This window comes from Grammomys surdaster, unplaced genomic scaffold, assembly GCF_004785775.1.
Source record: "Grammomys surdaster isolate TR1022 unplaced genomic scaffold, NIH_TR_1.0 266, whole genome shotgun sequence".
Classification (NCBI taxonomy): domain Eukaryota; kingdom Metazoa; phylum Chordata; class Mammalia; order Rodentia; family Muridae; genus Grammomys; species Grammomys surdaster.
Window position 1 is genome coordinate 1,138,085 of NW_021604707.1, and position 19,928 is coordinate 1,158,012.

Here is a 19,928-nt window from a genome sequence, read left to right on the forward strand (position 1 = left end):
AATAAGGACTTGTTTACTCCTGAGAGCACTTGCCATCGGGTGGCGGAAGGCGGAGACCGGCGTCATCTTAAGGGTGTGGCACTGTGCGGCTCTCCACACTCCCACTCTGGTTTCTTCCTCTCTCTGCCTCACATGATTATTTTGTTCCCCTTCTAAGTGGGTTTCAGGTATTCACACTTGGTTCTTCCTTCTTCTTAAGCTTCCTATAGTCTATGAGTTGTATCAGGTGTATTCTGAACTTTTTGGCTAATATCCACTTATCAGTGAGTACATACTATGCATGTCTCTTTGGGTCTGGGTTATTTCACTCAGGATATTTTCTAGTTCCTTCCATTTGCTTGCAAAATTCATAATGTCCTTGTTTTTTAAGAGCTGAATAGCATTCCATTGTGTAAATGAACCACATTTTCTGTATCTGTTCTTTGGTTGAGGGACATCTGGGTTGTTTCCAGCTTCTGGCTATTACAAATAAGGCTGCTACGAACATAGTAGAACACCTGTTCTTGTGGTATAGTGGAGCATCTTTTGGGTATATGGCCAGGAGTGGTATAGCTGGGTCTTCAGGTAGAGCTATTTCCAATTTTCTGAGAACCAGTTAGATTGATTTCCAGAGTGGTTGTAGCAGTTTGCAATCTCACCGGCAATGGAGAAATGCTCCTCTTTCTCCACATCCTCGCCATCATGTGCTATTACTTGAGTTTTTTATCTTAGCCATTCTGATTAGTGAGAGGTGGAATCTCAGGGTAGTTTTGATTTGTATTTTCCTGATTAAGAAATGATCAAGGATGTTGAACATTTCTTTAAGTGCTTCTCAGCTATTTGAGATTCCTCTGTTGAGAATTCTCTGTTTAGCTCTGTACCCCATTTTTTAATTTGGTTATTTGGATTTTTGGAGTCCAACTTCTTGTATATCTTAGATATTAGCCATCTAACAGATGTAGGATTAGTAAAGATCTTTTCCCAATCTGCAGTTTGCCCTTTTGTCCTTATAGAAGCTTTTCAGTTTCATGAGGTCCCATTTGTTAGTTGTTGATCTTAGAGCCTGAGCCATTGGTGTTCTGTTGAGGAAAATTTCCCCTGTGTCAAGGCATTTTTTTTTTTTGGTTTTTCGAGACAGGGTTTCTCTGTGTAATCCTGGCTGTCCTGTAACGCACTCTGTAGACCAGGCTGGCCTCGAACTCAGAAATCCACCTGTCTCTGCCTCCCAAGTGCTGGGATTAAAGGCATGTGCCACTAACCGCCTGGCAGTGCCAAGGCGTTTAAGGCTATTTCCCACTTTCTCTTCTAATAGATCAAGTGTATCTGGTTTTATGTGGAAGTTCTTTATCCACTTGGACTTGAGCTTTGTACAAGAGATAAATATGAATAATTTGCATTCTTCTACACGCAGACTGCCAGTTAGACTAGCATCATTTGTTGAAGATGCTTTCTTTTTGACATTGTATATTTTTGGCTTTGTTGTCAAAGATCAAGTGTCCATAGGTTTGTGGGTTTAATTCTGGGTCTTTCAATCTATTCTATTGATTGACCTGTCTGTCTCTGTACCAATACCATTCGGTTTTTATTACTATTCTTCTGTAGTACAGCTTGAGGTTAGGGATGGTGATTACCCCAGGAAGTTCTTTTATTGTTGAGCGTTGTTTTCTTTATCCTGGATTTTTTGTTTTTCCAAATGAAGTTGAGAATTGCTCTTTCCATGTCTGTGAAGAATTGTGTTGGAATTTTGATGGGAATTGCATTGAATCTGTAGATTGCTTTTGATAAGATGGCTATTTTTACTATGTTAATTCTACCAATCCGTGAGCATGGGAGATCTTTCCATCTTCTGAGGTCTTCTTCAATTTCTTTCTTCAGAGACTTGAAGTTTTTGTCATACAGGTCTTTCACTTGTTTCGCTAGAGTTATGCCAACATATTTTATATTATTTATGACTGTTGTGAAGGATATTGTTTCCCTATTTTTTTCTCAGCCCATTTATCATTTGTATAAAGAAATCCTTCTGATTTTTTTGAGTTAATTTTATATACAGTCACTTTTCAGCTGTAGAATTTCTTTGGTAGAATTTTTGGGGTTGCTTATGTATATTATCATATCATCCACAAATAGTGATACCTTGACTTCTTCCTTTCCAATTTGTAGTCTCTTGATCTTCTTTTGTTTTCTCATTGCTCTAACTAGAACTTTGAACAATATATTGAATAGATAGGGAGAGAGTGGACTGCCTTGTCTTGTCCCTGATTTTAGTGGGATTGCTTCAAGTTTCCATTTAATTTGATATTAGCTGTTGGCTTGCTGTGTATTTCTTTTGTTATGTCTAGGGATGAGCCTTCAATTCCTGATTTCTCCAAGACGTTTAACATGAAGGGGTGTTGGATTTTGTCAAAGGTTTTTTTCAGCATATAATGAGATGATCATGTGATTTTTTCCCTTTGAGTTTGTTTATACAGTGGATTACGTTGATGGATTCTTGCATATTGAACCATCCCTGCATCCCTGGGATGAAGCCTACTTAATCATGATGAATGCTGGTTTTAACGTGTTCTTGGATTCAGTTTGTGAGAATTTTATTGAGTATTTATTTGCATCAATGTTCATAAGTGAGGTTTGTCTGAACTTCCTTTTCTTTGTTGGGTCTTTATGGGGTTTAGGTATCAAAGTAACTGTGATTTCATTAAATAAATTGGGTAGTGTTCTTTCTGTCTCTATTTTGTGGAATAGTTTGAGGAGTATTGATATTAGCACTTTTTTGAAGGTCTGGTAGAATTCTACACTAAAGCCATCTGGCCCTGGGGTTTTGTTGTTGTTGTTGTTGTTGTTTTGCTTGTTTTGTTTTTTTGTTTGGGAGGTTTTTAATGACTATTTCTTTTTTGTTGTTGTTGTTTTGTTTTTTTGTTTTTTGGGTTTTGTTTTGTTTTGTTTTCGAGACAGGGTTTCTCTGTATAGTCTTGGCTGTCCTGGAACTCACTCTGTAGACCAGGCTGGCCTCGAACTTAGAAATCCGCCTGCCTCTGCCTCCCAAGTGCTGGGATTAAAGGTATGTGCCACCACTGCCCGGCCTAATGACTATTTCTATTTCCTTAGGGGTTATGGGACTGTTTAGATAGTTTACTTGTTCTTGATTTAACTTTGGTATGTGGTATCTGTCTAGAAAATCATCCATTTCATCTAGATTTTCCAGTTTTGTTGCATAAGTTTTGTAGTAAGATCTGATGATTTTTAAAAATTTCCTCAGTTTCTGTTGTTATGACTTCCTTTTAATTTCTGATTTTGTTAATTTAGATGCTATCACTGTGTCTTTTAGTTAGTTTGGCTAAGGGTTTATCTATCTTGTTGATTTTCTCAAAGAACTATATCTTGGTTTTGTTGATTCTTTGTATTGTTCTCTTTATTTCTAATTGGTTGGTTTCAGCCCTGAGTTTATTTCCTGCCATCTACTCCTCTTGGGTGTGTTTGTTTCTTTTTCTTCTAGAGCTTTCAAGTGTTCTGTTAAGTTTCTAGTGTGGGATCTCTCCAATTCCTTTATGAGGGCACTTAGTGCTATGAATTTTCTTCTTAGTACTACTTTAATTTGTATCCCATAAGTTTGGATATGTCTTCATTTTCATTGAATTCTAGAAAGTCTTTAATTTCTTTTCTTTATTTCTTCCTTGAACAAGTTATCATTGAATAGAGAATTGTTCAGTTTTCATGAATATGTGGACTTTCTATTGTTTTTGTTGTTATTGAAGTCCAGCAAAATAACAGGAACCAACATCAATATCTCTCAATATCAATAGACTCAATTCCTCAATAAAAAGACATAGGCTAACAGACTGGATATGCAAGCAGGATCTAGCATTTTGCTGTATACAAGAAACACACCTCAGTGGCAAAGACAGAGACCACCTCAGAGTAAAAGCCTGGAAAAAAGTTTTCCAAGCAAATGGTCCCAAGAAAGAAGCTGGAGAATCCATTCCAATAAAATAGACCAAAATAACCAAAATTTATCAAAAGAGATGGGGAATGGCACTTCATACTCATCAAAGGAAAAATCCACCAAAAGAAAGTCTCAATTCTGAACTCTGTGATCCAAATGCAAGGACACTTACATTCATAAAAGTAATTTTACTAAAGCTCAAAGTACACATTGCACCTCACATATTAATAATGGGAGACTTCAAAACCCCACTCAAAACAATGGACAGATCATGGAAACACAAACTAAACAGAGACACAGTGAAACTAACAGAAGTTATGGACCAAATGGATTTAACAGATATCTATAGAACATTTCATCCTAAAACAAAGAATATATCTTCTTCTTAGCACCTCATGGTACATTCTCCAAAATTTACCATGTCACAAAACAAGCCTCAACAAATACAAGAAGATTGAAATAATCCCATGCATCCTATCAGATTACAACAGATTTCAGATGTCCTTTACTTGTTAGGCTTATTCTAGATATTTGTGGTCCTTGATATTATAAATGGGAGTATTACCATAATCTCTTCCTCAGTGTGTTTGATATATACAAAGGCTACTGATTTTTTTAAAAGTTGATTCTGTACCTTGTTTTTTGCTGAAATAGTCATTTCCAGACATTTTTCTGGTATAATTTGAGGGATGTATCATATCATCTGAAAATAGGGATTATTTGGCTTCTTTTAGTATGTTACTGGATTTAGTTTGCCAGTATCTGGGTAAGAACTTTGTAATAGTATTTACAAGGAATATTTGTCTATAGCTTTCTTGTGCTGCCTTGTCTTTGGTAGTAGGCCTCATGGGGATGACTTAGGGAACATCCTCTTCTTTTCAATTTTTTTTTTTTAAAGGAGCTTGAGAAAGACTGGTGTTAAATATTCAAACATCTGATAGAACTTATTGATGATGTAATTTAAGTGAAGGCCTTCTCTTTATTGGGAAATTATTGAATTTTTTTTTTATTACTAAGTCAAACTTACTGACTGTAAGTCTTCAGAGTTTTCTATTTCTTCATGATTAAGTTTTGACAGATTGTCTCTCCCCAGGAATTTGTTCATTTATCCAGTTTATTGTCTTGACCTATATGTGATGCTATAAAAGAACACATGAACCTAATAAGTGTGTTACATACCTATTATGGTATAATAAGACTGAGTGGCCTGTGAACAGAAGGGTATTGCTTACAAATTTGGAGGCTGGATTGGTTAAGATCAAGCATTCTGAGTAAGTGTGATGTGTGGTAAGAAGCCCAGTTTCTCCTCCAAAGGAGGGTTACACAGCATCTTCATGTGGCAGAAGGACTGGAAGAGGAGAGGTCATGGCTCCTGTAATAAGGGTGTCTAATCCTATTATGAAGCTGACTCATTATGACTCAATGGCCTCCTAAGGGCTATGATTCATGATGTCTTTGCTCTCAGTATCCAATGCTTGTGTGAACTTTGGAAGGGACACAGACATTAAAGCTGTTTTAGTTTGTTGGTGTAAAATGTTTCCCCAAACTCTCTCACCACTCTCTTCATTTATATAAAATATATAGCAACATTTCCTCTTTTATTTATTACTTCAGGGTTTTCTTTCATTTCTTAGTCAATCCAAGCATTGTCGATTGAATTAATCTTATATTCGTGGACTTCCTCCACACTTTTCTCCTCTCTATTTGCTTATATCTGGTTTAGCATTCATTACTTTTCTTTCTTCTGCAAAGTTTTTTGTTGTTGTGGTTGCTGCTGTTGTCACTGTTATGTTGTTTTGATTTCCCATGTCCTTGAAGTGTCATGTTAGATTATTGATTTGAGATCTTTCTGGGTAAATGTTCTCAGCTGGAGCTTCCTCTCTCCCCGCCAGTCCCCCGTCAGGCATGCCCAGTCCTGCTTTTGCTGTATGTAGCCCATGAGTTCTGACAGCTTATATTTTCTTGTTGGAGTGTAGTGCAAAGGTAGAACACTATTGATCTTGCAGGTATGTGTGTATGTGGGGAAGGGGAGGTTCTCATTTTCTTCACATTTAAATATCTTCTAACCTCCCTGTAGTTTTCTGTGTGTGTGTGTGTTGTATATATGTGTGTGTCATAAAGATATATGTGTGTGTGCAAATATGTGCACACATGCACATGAGGAGACCAGAGGAGGGTCCTATCACTCTCCTGCCTGTGGGGCAGATTTTCTTGCTGAACCCTGGGCTCTTATTTTTTTGCCTAGTCTGGGAGCTGGAAGCCCCAGTAATTCTCCTGTATCTGTTTCTCTTAGTGCTAGAGTGACAGGTGTAGGTGAGATCTCCTCAGGCATGTGGCTGCTGATATTCAGGCACAGCAAACATCCTTAACCATTCATCCATCCATCTCTCTCTAGCCCCATGTCAACTTCTGTGCACATCTTGTCTGTGTGACCTTGGATCTGAGGACCTGAAGAATGGGGCAGATTATAGTCTGATGCTGTAGAGAATCTGACTTCAGTTTCAGTGTTCTTTAATACATGAAACAAAGCAAAAAAAAACAACGATCCAAGGAAGGTTGTTTGAGTTCAGAAGACCACAATCAGGAAAACATGCAAATAGATGTCAGTAAGCACATACTAAATATGAACAGTCCTTTGCCAGAACTTTCTAGGGACAATCTAATTTAAACATAATTGCCTGGCACTTAGCATAGATTATATCTAGGAAAGTATGAAAGCAAGGCAGAAGGTCATATCCAGATTAGCTTCTATAGCTGTGATCTGGCATCCAACAAGAATAAACATGTATCATAAACTGAAAGTAAAAGTTTAACACTGGAGGCATGAAATCAGGTCCAACAACAACTCAGAGAACTAAAAACCTCACCAGAGATAAAAGGCTCTCTGCTTTTCCCCTGGATCTTCTCTCATGGTGCCCTATGCATTGTTCACCAGGGGTCATTCTCTCAACCTGTTTTGTTTGTTTGTTTGTTTTTTAAATTTTAAGGTATTTATTCTTGTATGGAGCCATTGAAATCCTAAGAGACGTTAAAAAAGGCATGATAAGCCCAATGCTAGATTCAAGAGTGCATGATGTTTCTCCATCAGGAGAGTCCGTGCCCTTGTCAGACATCAGCAATTTCTTTTGTTGTTCCCTGTCCTGAGATTCCAAGCACCTTATTGGAAAATGTCTGAAAAATTTTATCCTGGTACCCAGTGGTCTAGTTCTTTGTACCATATGGGATGCAACAGTGGCCGCATGTAGGGCAGAGCACCCTGAAAATGTTGGGAAGCTTGGGTAATAAATAGGGTTAGGGTTAATAATAAATAGTAATGAATAGGGTTAGGGCAAATTTTTAAAAATTAAATAATAGTGAGACTATCTTGGCGAGATGATCAAGCTATTTTTCTTTTTCTGAAAGTTGCTTTCTTAAGGGTGGAGTGTGCACATTCTATAACTGTCTGACCTATAGGTTGTATTAGAGTCTAGTGATGTGTTCTCAATTTGCCACTCATAACAGAATTCTTAAAATTCCTATTAGTAAAAGATGGATTATTATCAGTTGTCAACTGTGTGGGAATACCCGTAATGGTGAATGTCTGGAATAAGAGCTTTGGAGGAGGGTGTTTTTTTTTTTTTTCTAATTTCGAATGTTGAATGGTTAAGGTTTTATTATGCAGGGCCTGAACACTAATACTTAAATTGTCATCTGAACATCTTCGCTTAGGGAACATTATGATTAGTCATGGGAGGCATCCAAGATCTCAGAGTCATTAACATAAACAAGGATGTTATTCCCTCTCTAGTTAACAAAGTGAAGCACAGGAGAATCAGGTAAGTAAGCCTGGGGGGTCTCAGCAGTAACAGATGCATTCAACAGAAATGCATTCAACAGAGACGAAGAAACAGCAGTTCTGCAACCACACTCTTCCCCTGAGACTTCCTTAACTCTTCCCCCTCAGTGAGCCATCACTGGTAGGGAGGCCCTGTCCTTTGGGTTTCGGTTCATTGGTCCATACTTTTTCCTAGTCCACCTTCCACTGGTCGAGTCAGTCTTTCAGGTATCCACACCCAGCTTTTCAGCACCCTGAGGGCGAAAACCCTCACACAGCCTCAGCTCCAGTAGGAGCCCGGCCATTCCACTGGCCCAGGCATAACATCTCTCCAAAGAACAGTGGCCCTGGCTTGTTTTGGAGGGGCCCCAAAACATTTTTTGGGAGGGCACAAAGGCCAACCTTGCCCACATTTAAAGAAAATTTAAGTATATAAAATGGACGATAAAATATTGTGAGTAGTCATACTATGCTACTCCCCCTCCTTTATTTTTAAGGAACATTTTTTTTGCTTTGTTTTGTTTTGAGACAGGGTCCACCTGCCTCTGCCTCCCAAGTGCTGGGATTAAAGGCGTGCACCACCACTGCCCGGCTTTAAGGAACATTTAAACTGTCTATTAGCTCTTTCCACAAAGAATTGACTGCGGGTTATATGGAATGCCTGTGCTATGGGTGATATCAAACTGTTGGCAAAATTCCTGAAAAGGCTTGATAATGTATCGAAGGAACACTGTTAGTTTTAAAGTACTTTACAAGTGCATAAAAGAGCAGAAGCCAGTGTTAAGCCATTCAAAATATTTAACAAAAATTTTAATTTTTTAAAATGAGGAATACAAATTCAAAGGGTTAATCTAATTTTTACTTTTGTAAACAGATCTTTTAGTACTACAATAATAACAATTATTATTATTGTTATTATTTGGAAAGCAGAATACCATCCATAAAATGTATATAATAAAGGCAAGAGGAGGCCGGGCAGTGGTGGCGCACGCCTTTAATCCCAGCACTTGGGAGGCAGAGGCAGGCGGATTTCTGAGTTCGAGGCCAGCCTGGTCTACAGAGTGAGTTCCAGGACAGCCAGGACTACACAGAGAAACCCTGTCTCAAAATAAATAAATAAATGAAATAAAAAAATAAAATAAAGGAAAGAGGAAAGAACTCTTTAGTTATTTTTAAAGCAGTAGCAAGTAACTCTTGACATCAAGTTGGGCTATTTGTCATTATTTATTTATTTTTCCTTTTTGAATGACTGCCAGTCGTTGAGGCATTGTCTCTCCTGGAGGGCCAGAGCCAGAGTTAACCCTTGTGTATGTGAAGTCCTAATATCAGCATGGAGGTGGGTATAATCATCAATAATCAAATTTTTCTTGAAAGGGGCAGAGGGCGGTCTGGCATGCAGCATTGACACTCTCATATGCCAGACGCTTAACCATAAGTACTTCTGCCTCTCCATCAATCATAAGACAATTGATCACTTGTAAGAGATGGAAAAGAAAAGTCTCGATATGTTTTACCAGGCCACTGTCTAGTTCTAGAAAGTTCTCTGCCTTTTTCCCAAGAATCTGGTAACTCATGTTGCATGTTCTCACTCTCAGAAAACAAAGATGCTCCTTTCTGGAACAGCCAGCAGCACATCATCTTCCCTCTCCCCTGACTCGTTCTAATCATCATTATAGTTCTCAGGTAGAGGAGGCTACCACATTTCAGACGAGGGACAAGATGACCAGGAGTGTTCATCATCAAATGGAGCCAATGGTTTTTTGTTTTTTGTTTTTTTTTTTGGTTTTGTTTTTTTTCGAGACAGGGTTTCTCTGTGTAGCCCTGGCTGTCCTGGAACTCACTCTGTAGACCAGGCTGGCCTCGAACTCAGAAATCCGCCTGCCTCTGCCTCCCAAGTGCTGGGATTAAAGGCGTGCGCCACCACTGTCCGGCCGGAGCCAATGTTTTTACTTTAAACAAATAACTCCTTTAAATGTATCAATCCAAAAAGTAAAAAAAAAAAAAAATACTGTTGGTCAACTTTAAAAGATATTTATTTATTTCTAACATATGTGTATGAGTGTTTGCATGCATGTGTGTGTGTTTGTGTACCTTGTATATGCCTGATTCCTGAAGAGGACAGAGGAAAGCATCAGATCCCCTGGAACTGTGATTACAGAAGATTCGAGTGCAGGTCATTGAACCTGGGTACTGTGCAAGAGCAGCAGAATGAATGTTTCATAAACATCTCCATACAAATTGTTATGTAGATATATTTCAAACTGCTTTGTGTAAGTACTAGTCAGGGCAAGTGATAGAACCTTGGTAAAAATTTGTTAGCCAAGCAGTGGTGGTACATGTCTTTAATCCCAACACTCAGGAGGCAGAGACAGGTGGATCTCTGAGTTTGAGGTTAACCTGGTCTATAAAATGAGTTCCAGGACAGCCAGACAGCTAGGGCTACACTCAGGAAACACACACACACACACACACACACACACACACGCACACACACGCACACACACACACGATTATGTTTAGGTTTGTAAGAAACCTCAAAATTCCCTTCCCAGAGAGGCTGCATAAATCTTCATTCACAGTGGCAGTGAGTGGTGTCCCTGTTGCTCTGAACTTAAAAAAAAAAAAAAAACAAAAACCTTTATTATATAATATTTCTATTCTTTATTATATAAGTAAAACAAAGCAAAATCAAACTAAAACCCTGGTAGGTATTAATACATTATGGACCATTGTGGTGGTTTGAATATGCTTGACCCAGGGAGTGGCACTAATAGTAGGTGTGGCCTTGTTGAAGGAAATGTATCACTGTGGAGGTGGGCAATGAGACCCTCCTCCTAACCATGTGGGAGTCAGTCTTCTCCTAGCAGCCTTCAGATGAAGAGGTAGAACTCTCAGCTCCTCCTGTACCATGCCTGCCTGGACACTGCCATGTTCCTGCCTTGATGATAATGGACTGAACTTCTGAATCTGTAAGCCAGCCCCAATTAACAATTGTGCTTTTAAGAGTTGCCTTGGTCATGGTGTCTGTTCACAGCAGTAAAACCCTAACTAAGACAGACCATAAAACAATCAAACTCTGACTTAAAATATGAAGACATAATGCTTTATGAATCAGTATTGCAAAGATTTTTTTTCTTTCTCTCTAACTTTCCTGCTGTGCCCTTCAAAATTCAAACAAAACATCAAAACAACTGTTACCATAATCGCCACCACCACCACCACCACCACCACCACCATCATCATCATCATCATCATCATTTTATAGTTGCCCTCTTATGTTGCTCACGTTGGTCTTGAGCTATGGACTCGAATGTCCCCCCTGCCTCAGCTGCTTGAGTATTTGGGACTACAGATGTATTAGTTGACCACTAAGATTAGCAGGCACCTGGTATGCACACATGTCTGAGGGCACACATGCAGACAGCCAGCGGAGCCAAAGCTTTGCTCTTCTTACCAGCCTCCAAGCTCAAAGAGTTCCTACCTTTAAAAACTGTCATCACAAGGGTCTAGGAGAAGAGGAGGAAGAGGAAACTGTAGTCAGGAGGATGTAAAAATAAAAGTAAAATAAAGTAAAAAGATAAAGACATCACCTAACAAGCTTGTGCAACTTGCTGCCTCCAACACTACTTTCCTCAGTTTCTTTTCCTATTAGTCAACAGAGAGCAAACTTTCCGTTTTTATGCAGACCCAAAATATTGTGAAATTAGATTTTCCATCACCTTTCACCCCAATATCCTACCAATCCACTCACTCTCATCTTCAACGAAAGTAAACAGTCAATAGATAAAATAAATATTTTTATTTGTTTTGAATAAATAAAAATTATGTTTCAGAACTGATTTCAACCTTCTTTGGCTTCTTAAAATTAGAACGTTTCAGCCTAATGATGTCAGTCAGTGTGCAAAGCTCTGGGTCCTAACTCCAGCACAAAACAAAGAAAAGCCGTGCTACCACCAACGAAGAACTCACCGTGTTTACAACCGTCGTGATGCAAGCTACAATCAGATGAGCAAGATAAGATTTAAATAGTGAAACATTGTTTAGACTTAGAGGAGTGCCATCTCCCATGTGTAAAACCATATTGATACGTTCAAGATCTTGTTACTCCTGTAAACAAAATTCACCATGTCCTTTTTCTCTTCCTTTATTTCAACTGGTGTTGAACTGGGGTCCCACCATATTTATTGCCATCCATATGAATCCTGACTTTGGCCACACTTTAGTCACCCTTCACTTGATGCCAGATGGCTTATCTAGTCAGATGGACTTCAAGGCTTCTGAGTAGGATAGTTTATAAAAGGCGTCCTGGCCTGCTGAAGGTGAAATTGCCTGTTAAGACTAGCTCACCTCTTAACCTTTAAAAAACATTTTAAAAAATCTCCCTCTTCTTCCTTTTTGAATTCCAACACCACCTTTCCCCCACTTCTCTTATGTAATTTCTTGAGTTCATACAACTTTCTAATGTCCTCAATATGAAGAATCTTTACTTGCCACGATAGGGTATTTGATTATATACTACTATTAAAGAGGACTAAAAACGTAGTTCTCAAGAGCTTTTTGAACCAATAGTTTTCCTTGGCTTAAATGCTATGTCTAGGGACTGCAAGGAACTTCCACTGTAGCAGTGGTTTCTTCAGTAAATGCAGATTCTGCACTTGTAGAAATTCCACTCCAAAAATGTATCCGATTGTGGATACTTTAATTCCCTTTTATTGGAAAAAAAAAAGATGTCTGTTATCCTTGCTTGTTATCTTTGTTATTCTTCAACTTGCCCTTCAAGTTTTTGTCTGTAGCTTTTCAGATATAGTGATAGAAGGCAACTCAAGGAGAAAAATTGTTTCCCAAAGTGGCTTTTGTTTGGAGTTTTCTGGTCTGTTATCAGTTTTCATAGGTTTCAAAATGTAGTTTATGTATTTATTGATTTTTCAATTTTAGCTTGTCATTTACCATGGATCCCCATGGTCTTGGGCCTCATGGCAACTGCTACCAGGTACCTATATACTGGGCACTACAGTCAGGGAAACAAGGCTTTGCTGGTCCACTAGTAGTCTGAGAAGCCTCTTCTACCCTTTCACTAGCTGTATCCTTAGGCCACAGAGATGAGCTTCTCTGTAGGTTGAGTATCCAGGCTGGCTCTAGCTCTAAGGAGTGAACAGGAAGAAATAAAAGACGCTGTATCTTTAAAAAATTTTTTTCTTTTATTTTTATTGTGTTGTTACTGTTGTTGTTGCTGTTGGTGGTGGTGGTGGTAGTGGTGGTGTGTGTACAGGCATGCGTGTGCCATGGTATACATATGGATAGAGAACATTGTGGGAATTGCTTCTCTCCTTCCACCTCCTGTGGGGGGAGGGGGGCTTGAACTCAGGACGTGGGCTTTTATTTGCTCAGCCATCTCACCAGATCTGCTCTATAACCTTGATCACACTTGTTATCAGTGTTCTGGAATTTAGCCTTCTACTGTTATTGATCACCTCATTGCAAATTTGCATTTTCTTTTTTTGATTATACAAGTTTTATTATTTTGAGCTGTTATTGGCAAAGTCATTAATTAGTTTTACTTTTTTTAGGGTTGTTCATATCATTCATTTATTTTTTTAAGTTTTTTATTGGATATTTTATTTATTTACACTATAGATGTCATCTCCTTTCCCCACTTTCCCTCCCTAGAACCCCCATCCCTTCCCCCCTCCTCCTTTATGCTTTTATACCATTTTAATTACATGGATATATTAAGGTCAGTTCTAGGTTGAGGATCTAGCAATACAATAGATGCAAATAGTCAAGGAACAAGCAAGACAATAAACACAAATAGTCAAAGAAAAAGCAAGGCATTAAACCCAATTACATGAATGCTCCCATGATCACTGGTTCTAAGGGCTTATCAGGATGACCAAAGTATCTGAGCCTACTTCTCTGTCCTAGCCCAAGGTCATTTTCATGTCTGAAGTCTACTTCCTTGTTCTAGCCTAAAATTTAGATTCCTACCTGAAATTACTTCTTTGTTCTAGCCTAATGTCACTTTTGCATTTTCATGAAGTCATTTGACACAAGCATCTTTTTACAGGCATCTTCCCCATCTAGCCATTGTCTTCAGTAAGGTCTCTACCAAGACTTTTGGCCCCAAGTACAAAACCAGACTTTTAAAATAATCTTTGAAGCGCCACAGAGACAGATGAGCAGTTACGCACACTTGCTGCTCTTGCAGAGGACAGAGTCTGGTTGTTAGGACCTACACCCACAGCTATCTGGAACTCCAGCTTCAGGGAGATCCAGTGCCCCTGTGGACACCAGCCTTCATGTGCACATACCCACAAACAGACACAAAGACATATACTTTAGAAATTAAATCTTAAACTATTAAACCATTTTTTTTTGAGTTCTAAAAATTCTGTTTGTGTGTTTTATAGTTCTTCCTGGATATGTCATTTTGTTGTTGTTTAAGACAGTGTTTGACTCTGTAGTCTGGATAGGACATAGAAGACAACAAAAGATCATTCATCATGATCAAGTTGGTCATTCTAGACATGTAAAGTAGCTCAATCTACATAAATCAATAAATATAATTCATCACATAAATGGACTCAAAGCTAGTAATCTCATAATCACCTCAAGAGATACAGAAAAGGCATTTGATGAAAACCAACAGCCCTTCATGACAGAAGTCATAGAGAAGCTAGGGATAGAAGGAGCACACCTCAACACAATAAAGGCTATATATGATAAATCTATAACCAACATCATGATAATCAGAGAAAACACAAAACATTATCATTAAAATCAGGAATAAGACAAAAGTAGCCACTCTCACTAGTCCTATTCAATAAGGTTCCAGAAGTCTTAGTTAGAACAACAAGACCAGAGAAACAAAAATGATAAAACTAGAAAAAAAAAAGTCAAAGAGTCCCTACTCACAGATGGTATGATTCTATACGTAAGAACTCCTAATAACTATACCAAAAGAAAAAAATCAAACCTTCAGCAAAGTAGCAGAATACAGAATTAATATGTGAAAATTGGTAACCTTTCTACAGACTAATGACAAACACACTGACAAAGAAATCAAGAAAACAATCTCATTCACAGTATGAGAGTGGGGTGGTTGAGAGAGAGAAGGAGGAAGAAGGAGAGCAAGAGAGTGAGAGAGTGAGCAAGCACCCTGGGAGTAAGCTTAACACTAGAAGCAAAAGACATTGGCAATGAGAAGGCCAAGGAAAGAAACAGAGAAAGACACTCGAGGTTGGTAACATTCCTCACGCTGATGAATTGGAAGAATTCATACTTGGAAATGGCTATCTTATTAAAGGCAATCTATAGATTCAGTGAGAATACAGGCTATGGTTTTTATTGAATATTTTCTCTGTCCTTTAGTATGGAATTCTCTTTTTTGAAAAGAAGACTTGAAGTGTTTTTTATTAATGTGTGTTTATGTTGAGCGTTTGCCACTCTGGAGAAGGAGTTACCAGTAGTTGTGAGTAGCCTAATGTCGGTCCTGGGAGCTGAATCCAGGTCTTCTGCAAGAGCTGTGCATGCTCTTAACTGTTAAGCTGTCTCTCTAGGCCCTCTTCTCCCTTTATGTCCATGCTTCGTATATTTGATCTTTTCATTGATCTCAAATGGTACATTTAAAAAATATATATTCATTTTTACTTTTATTTATGTCAATGCATGTGTGCCTGTGTGGGTGTATGTGCTCATAAAAGTGGGTGCAGATAGAGGTCAGAAGAGGACACCAGAGCTCCTAGACCTGGAGTTACATCTGGCTGTGAGCCAACCAGTATGGGTACTGGAAACTGAACTTAGGCTCTCAAGAACCCTGTGTGCTGTCACCTGCTGGGCCAGCTCTTTGGTTTCTAAATGGTATATGTGCACCTTCTAATTAACCCTTGTTATTGATTCTAGTTCCTTTTTCTTGCCTTAAAGACTGTATACTATGTCATCTCCATGATATAATCTCCATTCTACCTATGAGGCTTTCCATGGGGCTATTTGTTTGGCTTCTTGAAAATGTCATGTTCTGGACATGCCTTTGTGAGTCAGGTCGTAATTGCTGGTCTAGTCACTCCCCTGGGTGGACCTTTTCTTTAGGAGTCCTGTTGAAAGGCTGCTCTTTCCTTTAGGTCTTCCTTTGGCAGATTTAGTGGCAGATGCTTCTCACACCCTTGAGAATTCTTGGGTTAAGAATGAAGGCAGGTTCCACCTCTATGTGTGGCTTGCTGCTTGGAGCCTGTATCTGTTTTTGTCCTGCACACCCTGGCTCTGACCTGGTTCTGTCCTCAGTGAATACCATGTACTCCTGTGCCTCAACTTCTTTATGTGTAAAATGGAAATGCTATTATCTACCACATAGGGTTGATTCGATAATCCAAGCACTCAAATTTAAATGAGAGCAGGTAAATATTTACATTACACTGTGCTTGGAAACATGTAGGAAATGTTCTCCATTAGAGAGAATATAATTTTTTTTTATTGGAGAATATAATATTCATGTTAAAATGGAAAAATGGTAACATCTTTGATAGTGGATATGCACACATTGTCTGACAATGCATTATGGTTAAAAAAGAAAACAAACAAAAAACTTCTTACAGTCGAAAAGACTGGAAATTTTGTTAAACTTCATAGCCAAAGTCAATAATATACCATGAAGTCACTTTATCCTCATGATTTTCTATCATGAGCTCAGTCTGTTTGTTTAGCCTGCTTTTAAGAGAACAATGTAACAACCAGTCTTACTTGACTTGGATTTCCCACACAATCAGCTTTTCGATCTAAGCTAACGAATACTGAAATCTCAAGTTATGTACTCTGCCACGCCCTGATCCAAGAGGAATGTGTGTGTTTTGTGTGTGTTTTCTGATAATCATTTGCTAAAAGAGGAAAATAAGCCAAAGGCAGTCTTACAAAATGAACCCTGGCCATAAAGTACAGAAAGCAGAATATATTGCTTGATAGTGTTTTGTTTTTGGCTTAGTTGGGGTCCGGGACTCAATCATTTGTAAAACACTGTTAAAGATTCATGTGACATATCCCATTCCTTTGCTGGAGTGATGTTTTCTGTTCAGTTTAGCAAAAAAGAGCAAAAGCCCCCTTTTTAGGAACAGAGAAACACAGAGGAACAGGGACCAATAGATTAACAAGATAGCTTTGTGTCAGGCACAGATCCAGACTCATACAGCAGACAGGCAGAAACCACCCAAGACAAAACGAAAGACAGAGAACTCAAATCCACTCTCACTCTTGGCTAAATGACATGAAGAGGGAGTGCTCTGGTTTCTTTTTCTAATGCAATGCCAATGCATTATTGGTGACTCTGGTTTATCATCAACGCGGTCCAACTGACTGCATTTTGGTGTTTATGTGAGGAATCTTTAATGCACCAAATTGGTTACTCTTTACGTGTCTTAAAAAAAAAAAAAGATTGTGTAGCATGGTTATTCTGGTGAAGGGCTGAGTGCTGAGAAGAGAGTTTTTCCTTCCAGTGTCTTCTCTTGTCAAGGATACACTTACATGACTTTTGTCTGCCTCCTTCCCCATTTTCTGCTCTTTAATAGTCCACTCCTTGTGTCTTTGCAACATTGACATAAATATGATCATAAATCATAATCATAATTAGGATTTGGCTTGATTTTCTGTGTTTGAAATGTCTTTACAAGAAATAAAGAAACGAGTGGAACGTTGAAGAGAAGGAAGAAATGAACCACTGGGTGCAGAAGATTGGGAAGAAGCCAAGCGTGAAGCCAGCTTTGACATTTTAAAGACTGAATTAGTCATCCTGTTAATACACTGTTAGTATAGCTTTCATCCCTGCCCCCCTTTCTTTGTAAAAACCTTTGGTTCATTAGTACCAAGGTCCACAGGAAGGAAATCTGCCATTTCTATAAATTTTTGACTCAACATTTGCTTCTAAAAGCTTCAATGGAAGGAGAGCATGAAGTCTTAACAAAGGCACTGCTGAACAGTTGTCCCATGTACAGCTCTGGAATGAATAGCAGGGGGTGTGCATGCTGGCACACAGTAGGCTCTATATAGCACTTCTCACCACCAAGCTTGCTGGACATCAAGATCAACTCCCCAAAGTCTTTTTATATTCTCCTTCACACATACTGAAAATATTCAGCAAGCAATTCAAGCCATTCAAGTAGCCTCAAAAAAAAAAAAAAACAACAACAACAACAACAAAAAAACAAAGGCTAGGGAGTTCCAACTCCAATTGTAAGCAAAGTAAATTACTCAGGAAGTTATTCAACTATATTACCAGGAATAAAGCAAGAAAATGAGATTAGATTGATGATGTAGTGAACACGTCTTAAGCAATGATAGATCAGAAACTACTATAGCCTTTTTTCCCCCTATGTATGTGTATTTTAGCTAGGGCAATCCAGAGTACCGGTGTTTGGGATGACAAGAAGGCTTAGTGAGTAAAAATGCTTGCTTCCAAGCCTGATGACTTGAGTCCATCCTTGGAACCCACAGAGTAGAAGGAAGAAACTGACTCCCAAGGGTTGTCTTCTGATCATCTCACACATGCTATGGCTTACATCACCCCTACTAAATAAAAACATTTAAAACATTCAAACATCAGGCTATAACCCTTGGGCCATGTTGGTGTGATGAAGGGAAGACTTAACCTACTTGATCTTATCCTAAGAGCAGTGAAAAACAATTCTTTTCTCTTTCAATATTTACATTATTTCATTATTTATTTTTCTTGCCTTGTTGCATTAGCTAAATCTCCCAAAACAGTATAAAATACTGCTGATGATAACAGACATCATTGTCTTATTTTTTGGAAGCAGGGTTGTCTTGATTTTAATGGAAGCAGGGTTGACATGTCTCGATTTTATATCATGTTGTTTTTATTTTTACATGAAGTATGTGTTTGAATTTTCTAATATTTTGGGGGTTTTCTGATAGACTGTTACTCTTGATTCCTAATTTAATTCTACTGTGGTCTTAGCACATACTTTGACTTCGGTCATTTTAACATTGCTGAGATCTATCTTCTGACCCACAGTATGGCCTGTCTTGGTTAAGAGTTCCTTAGCATGTGAAAGGGATGTGCACTCTGTTGGTAAGAATGATTTAGAGGAATAAGGGAGAACAAGTTAGTTCACAGTGTCCCTCAGGGCTTCCCTCTTTACTGTTGACATATCTTTACTCCCCTCTACCCCATAAACATTTGGGAAGGTATGGTAAAATTCAAATTATGACTAAGAGTTTACCTATGTCTCCTTATATGTCTGACGGTCTTTGTCACATCCATTTTGAAGCTTTGTGACTAGGAGTATAGACATTTAGAATGGTTATGTCCTTGAGGTTAATTTTCTCCTGTCATTAAAAAATAGTCTTCTTTATCCTTGATAATAGTCTCTGTCTTTAGGTCTACTTTACCTCACTAAATAGTCACTTCTGCTTTCCTTTTAAGCTTTTAAGGCAGAATTTATTAGTTATACATAATAATGGTAACACTGTGGCCTTTTCATACATGTTCACAATGTATTTTAAGCATACCCACCTTCTCATTGCCTGCTGTTGTCTTTGCTATACTCCTGATGCCCTACACTCCTCCTGATGCCCTACACTCCTCCTGTTGCCTTACCTCTTTTACAAGCACCCCCATTCTACTTTCAAGTTTATAAAAATTTTACTATTATTTTTGTTAGTGTGTGTGTGTGTGCTCATGCATTTGCACACATCCTGTTACATCCCATGTGTGTGTGTAAGTCCAAGAACACTTGGGAATCAGTTTTCTCCTTTCATTATGAGTTCTGGACATCGAAGTCAGGTTGGATCATCAGGCATCAGCAAGTGCTTTTATCCAATGAGCCATCTCACCAGCATGTTTTATATATATATATATATGTGTGTGTGTGTGTGTGTGTGTGTGTGTGTGTGTGTGATTCAATGAGCTTTACTAGGATTACTTACGTGAGCGTGGGTGAGGGTTTGTTTACTGGAATATAGGTACCTCTTAATTGTTATGTTTCTACCTCCCTCATTAACAATTAATTGCACATAAATCTTCAGGGCACGGTGCTCCTTAAACCTAACCCTAATCTAACCCTAACCTTCACCTGGGGTTCTAAACCTAAGCCTAAGCCCCTAACCTTAACTTCCTCACTAACTTCCACATACATGCTTCCTTTGGCCTTTTCCAGTTTTCTTTCCCTTCCTTTTTAACGTTTCTTGAGTCTTGGT